This window comes from Typopeltis vanoorti, chromosome 3 (genome assembly GCF_054136105.1).
Source record: "Typopeltis vanoorti isolate ZY-2024b chromosome 3, IOZ_Tvanoo_1.0, whole genome shotgun sequence".
Classification (NCBI taxonomy): domain Eukaryota; kingdom Metazoa; phylum Arthropoda; class Arachnida; order Uropygi; family Thelyphonidae; genus Typopeltis; species Typopeltis vanoorti.
Genome location: NC_143551.1, coordinates 90,457,263 through 90,463,262, shown reverse-complemented (window position 1 = coordinate 90,463,262; position 6,000 = coordinate 90,457,263).

Here is a 6,000-nt window from a genome sequence, read left to right as displayed (position 1 = left end):
TCAATTAAAAGCGTAACTATTCTACTCCGGGTGGTAACAGTAATCATGATGTGCTGACTTGGGTGATTTTCAGCATGTTACCTTTGAAGTTGTGAAGCGAGTTTAAAGGGTTAGGTGCAAAAGAGAATTTTTAATTCTCTTCATGGGAAAGAGGGAGAGAAAACAAGGTATCAACAAGGAAAGGTGGGGGGGGGGTAGCATATTTTTCTCATAGGAGACTGAATGGAATATTTGACATGGTGAATTAATTTAAAAGAATTATAACCACATTTATGAGATAAAAGAGATCTCTCGCAATAAATGTAAGCCACTCTATAGAAGTACTATAATAATAATAATAATAATAATAATAATAATAATAATAATAATAATAATAATAATAATAATAATAATAATAATAATGTTCCATTTATATACAAACACACCTAAAAACCTTTCAGGCATTTTGATAGCCTTTCTGTTATTTTCAGCTCTGCTCTTGATATCCACTGCTGCCGAGTTCCATTTTTCTGAAAGGTGGTTCCTCAAACATTTCCGCTCTTTACATCTCATTCCCTTAAATAATAAGTTTATTTTATTACTTTTTCTAGCACATATAAATTATGATTATTGAAATTAATCTTTGTTTCTTATGGCTCACATTCCTCCATTATTTGTCTCGTCATATATTCAGCGAAATGTTAACTCTGTCTGAATTTTTTTAAAACACTACACCAATACAACAGTTCGGCATAAAGTATGCAATAAAACCAACAAGATTATATACGCAATACAATTAGTTTCACGACCGTGATGACCCTTTTTGGTACGCTTTCAATTTTCATATTTTGTCTGGAAACTGCGATTGTAAAAAAAAAAAAGTTCCCCGTTATTTCAATATAGAACAATGACATTTATGAAATACAAAAGAAAAAAAAAATATCATGTTTACAGTTTCCTTTAATAAACATAAATTTTAAAGTGTAAAATATTAAAAAGAATTTAAAACCTTCCAGATAGAATACATTGCTACGGTTCTTGTGGAATAAAAGCACTCACATCCGCATAGTTATTGTGCCGTATAAACCCGGGTGACGTCCTCTTGCATTATCACTACGTAGTAGCACTCAAGGCTGTTTTCATTTACAGGACAGTGTGAACTACCCTGGTCAGGAACAACCGGTTAGGTTAGTTTGGAAAGGACGCATGGCACGTAACATCAATGATTTAAATTAGTACTCCTTTATACTAACCGGTTTATCGCACTCAAAACAAATAAACAAAGTTTCAAAAGTGCAATGAACCAATTCACATTTCTTAAAATTGTGATCATTAAGGATTTCAGTGAATTTAAAGAATAAACTCGCTTTCAGTTCGACGCACCGAAATATGTATTATGAAATGGAGAATAGTTTAAATTCTTGCCACTAGGTGTTAGTAAGTGCAAAGTAACAAAAATAGGCACGCATTATAAATATGGATAAATATATATATTGATTTTTTTTCCCTCTTACGTTTCTGTCTGGTCTCTGATGAGAACCAACAATTTGAAACAGCTGTCAGGTCAGTGAAACTTAATCGGTGCCCTAATAAAAGGCGAATACTGACTTCTAGGGTAGAGTCCGTGTCTTTTAAGTAGTGCAAATCCAGGCAATTCCTATGCCGAAAGTTATATTCTCATAAACTCTCTATTAAAATTCGAAACTTTTTTAAAGTTTCATTTTAGTTAAGCTATAAAAATTATGTATCTTTAATATCTTCGTTATATATGACTTCATTTGTCAAAATGAAGCCTTTCTGGCTTTATAATCTGATATCATTCATTTAAAATTCGTTTGCAAATTTATAACTTGCATTATCCTGAAGTAGTATTAAAGTGTGGATTCGCGTGCATCAAATGTTTGCATCATATTGGATAAAAAGTGACACAAAAGATCTATTTGTTATTAATAATTGCTTTTGGGAGAGAAAACAATGAACAAAACCCAAACATTTGATTGGTTCAGCTTTTTCTTCCAAGTTCAAAAGTGGAATGGCATCTGTTGTGGATACCAATTTGATGAACAAACCGAATGAAAATGTGGCATAGCTCAAGATCAAGTAATGACTGATCAGCCAGGCTGGCAAAAATCAATGGTAAGAAAAAAGTGTATTGTTGGAGTTATAATGCAAATTAAAAATTTTAAATAAATATTATTAGTGAAAATCGAAGTGAATTACATTAAGAAAACAAGTAATTTAAAAAAAATTAAAAAAAGTCAAAAAATAAATATTTTTCAAAGCCCTTACGAAATTCTTAGTTGCCTGCCCTAATGCGAATGTATGGTTCTGCTCTAAGTCAGATCTAATTTCGCTTAGTAGAAGTACTTTTCTATTAAAAAAAAAAAAAAAAACCGATCGTAGAAGTCAACTCTATTTCAGCCAGGGCTTGAACGTGCAAATTTAATATTATTAAAACATTAAAATAATTAAGAAGCTTTGATCACTTTTTAAGCTGCTCTTGCTCACCCTCCCTAGTGAAATACTGGTCATGGCCTAGTTCAGTCAGGATCGAGTAATCTTGTATAGTGAGACCTGTGGAGTTTCCATACTTATAAAATCGTCCGTGTACCGCAGTAAAAATTATTTATTGTGCAAATATATCGTCTTACGTATCGTAAGACATTAGTGTGAGCGAAGAACAACAGTGAGGAATATGAACAATAGGTAGAACATACGCATTACATTGACATCCTCTATAGATGTAGTCGCTTGTTGGCTCGGTTAAAAATAATTAAAATAAAGTTAAAGCAGAATACAATCTATTTAATATAGCTGAGAAATAACAGTTTCCCAAACTTTAATGATGCCAAAGTAGTCACTGCGATTAAGATTCGGTCGATGAAGAGACTTCAGCATTTTCTTTCAGTAAGTGGTTGGCCGAGTGGTTATTGTGTCCGTTCTCCAGCCAAAAGGCTGCGGTTCGAATCCCGCAGTGGGCATGGATGTTTGTAATTGTCTGTGAAAATACTAGTGGTGGTGGTCGGCGGTAGATGGCGTTAGTGTAGATGATGAAGGTAGTTGTGATTGGTGGAGACGGAGAGATGTAGAGTAGGTGCCCTCCCTCGATGAGTCCTTGGACTCCCTGGAGGTGTTAAGTAATAATAATAAGTGTTTATATTTATATATACATGTGTGTAATAATTTGGTGTTTTCCAATGAATCCTCTGGTTCGCGTTTTTGATTCAATGTTGTGAGGCCAGATTTGTGACATTTGATAAGACGGATATAGTATTAATGTTCAGAAATACCTTTATTGACCAACCTTCCTGTTTGTCTTTAGAAACACAAGTTACACGAACATGGTACTTGATATAGAGCGACTGCATGTATAGAGGGATTCTAATATAACGAACTCGCTCTACTGTTTCTGCTGTTCAAATTCCTAACTGCTGTACTTCGCTCACACTGACAATGTCTTACGATACGTAACACGAAATATTTGCATAATAGATAATTTTTACTGTGGTACATGTGCGATTTTATAATTAAGATATCGACGATGTCCTTTGGTCAGAAAAATCCAGGTTCGAATCCCATCAAGAACCCGAGGAACTTTATGACTTTTTTTTTTCATCTTAAGGTGAATTAGTCGGTTTCATACAGAAGTAGTTGGGTTCCCCTTCCAGAAGGAGGAAACCCCTGCCACCCTTCTTTGCTCCTTGCCATCTCATGAAACAGGTAACACACACACACACACACTAGCCTCGGAGCCTTAGTTATTTTGTCAATAGCTTGAACAACTCCACTCAATCATTGCTTAGTGGAGTTACTTTTTCCTCTGGTTTTCCAACTTTAGCTTGAAGACAAAATATTTCACAATATTGAAACAATTACACTCCGTCCGAACTGTCTCTGTAAGTTGAACACTTTGTTGCAACTTCAATAGATTACGTGACTAGTACAGCCGAATTAGTAGATAGCTATCAGGTAAGTCTTAGCCATTAGTAAACTGAGAAGTTCTGTCAGTTTGTTTGCATTTGCATAGTTTTTGCATTTGCAAGAACTATGCAAATGAACAGTTTATTTAGCTGGAATGCACCTTGTGTGATAAAAATAGAGAAGCCACTATTTTTCTGAGAGTTCAGAGTCGTGTTTGAAGACTGATAAAGGTCATTATTCTAATTACGGAATAATTCGTGTTCTATCGATATGAAAACGAATATTTTTCAGCTTTTTTTCTTTTGCTTTCTTTCTTTTTTTCTTTATTTTATTTTATTTTTATTTTTTGGATAGTTAAAGGCTACGAAGAGAAAATTTTAGAAGATATTTGACGAAGATAATTATTAAAACTTTTTTTTAAAATTGTTTTTAATAGGTTGTCCTTAACGATAAACAATTAGAATCTCTATTTTTATATCTCTGTTTTTCTCTATTAGTAGGAATGTCGACTCAAACACTGGCCTATTAAGATTAGATCACGAGTTCTGAATTTCATCGTGTTAACTATGCCGATTCCTTTTGATGTAAAAATAAATAAATTAATAAAATTTAATTAATTATAAATCCACCAAAGTAGGTTTTTAAGTCAAAACTTAAAAATCAAGGTAACCTGTGAAGGCCAAAGGCTGAGTATTAAAATTTTAAAGTGCAATTATGCATAAATACGCACGAAAGTTATTAAATTTAAATGATCATCTTCATCAATCATCAGTTCAGAATTGTTAATGTGGCACTTTCTCCTTTTCCTCAAGTAGAACTTTAGGCTTATAGCATACTAATTTTTGTCACAATGATATTTCGTTCTAGGTAGCGTAATTTCCTCATATTCAAAATGCTTTGAATGCTGTTAACAGCAGAAATATACCCATACTACTACTACTACTACTACTACCTGGTATACACAAACAGAATTGCTGTTGCCATGGGAACATGTTTCTGTGTTTTGCTGGCCTGGTTGACCGAGTGGTTAGCTTATCGGCCCTGCGATCATCAGCCTGCGAGTTCGAATCCCGCAGTGGGAATGGATTTTTGTGATTATCATTAGATGAATTTTATATCTGTATAAGCACAAGTTGAATTAGTCACACTTCAGACTGACAGAGTTAAGGCATTTCCGCTCTCAATCAAACAGGCTGTGGTTTGAGATCCCCACTGCGACAAGGACGTTTGTAATGAGTTCAGATAGTGGGCGGATTTTTGTCGCTCGACTGATTGTGAGACGACTACCACCTTGCTTTTTGACGATCCGAAGTGGCTTCGAAAAAGGTAAAATATTTGATCTCTAGAGCAGAAAAATGGATTAGTAATAACGCTTATGGTAGCTCATCTAACAGGGTGACAACTTATGGGGTAACATTCGCATAAAAATAAAATAAAATTTATAAAAATAAAATAAAATATACAGAAATAAATAAATATAAAATAATGTGTGTAGGTGTGTGAAATTCTGCCTTTACAATTTATCATCTTTTTTTATCATACTGTCACCATATTTTAAAAATCACTTCTCGCTGCTAAACCACTGGACAGTTTTATACAATTTTTAATTTTTTTCCCCTCACCTGTTACACTACGCTTTTTTTTTTTGCTTATTCACTACCTATTTTAAAAATCACTTCTCGCTGCTAAACCACTGGACAGTTTTATACAATTTTTAATTTTTTTCCCCTCACCTGTTACACTACGCTTTTTTTTTTGCTTATTCACTACCTATTTTAAAAATCACTTCTCTCTGCTAAACCACTGGACAGTTTTATACAATTTTTAATTTTTTTCCCCTCACCTGTTACACTACACTTTTTTTTGCTTATTCACTACCTATTTCTAACTGTCTGACTTGAATAGGTAAATAAACGATGATTCAGCAGCTAACGTACAGATGGAGCTTATTATTATTTCCTATGAGCGAAGGAGGGGGGGGAAGAAGATGAGCAGATAAGAATGATTTAAAATTTGACATCCATTTTATTACGCGTTTTTCAAAGAAAGATAATGGAGAATTAGGCATAGGAAAACTTCCTTTAGATCTTTAGCATAAAA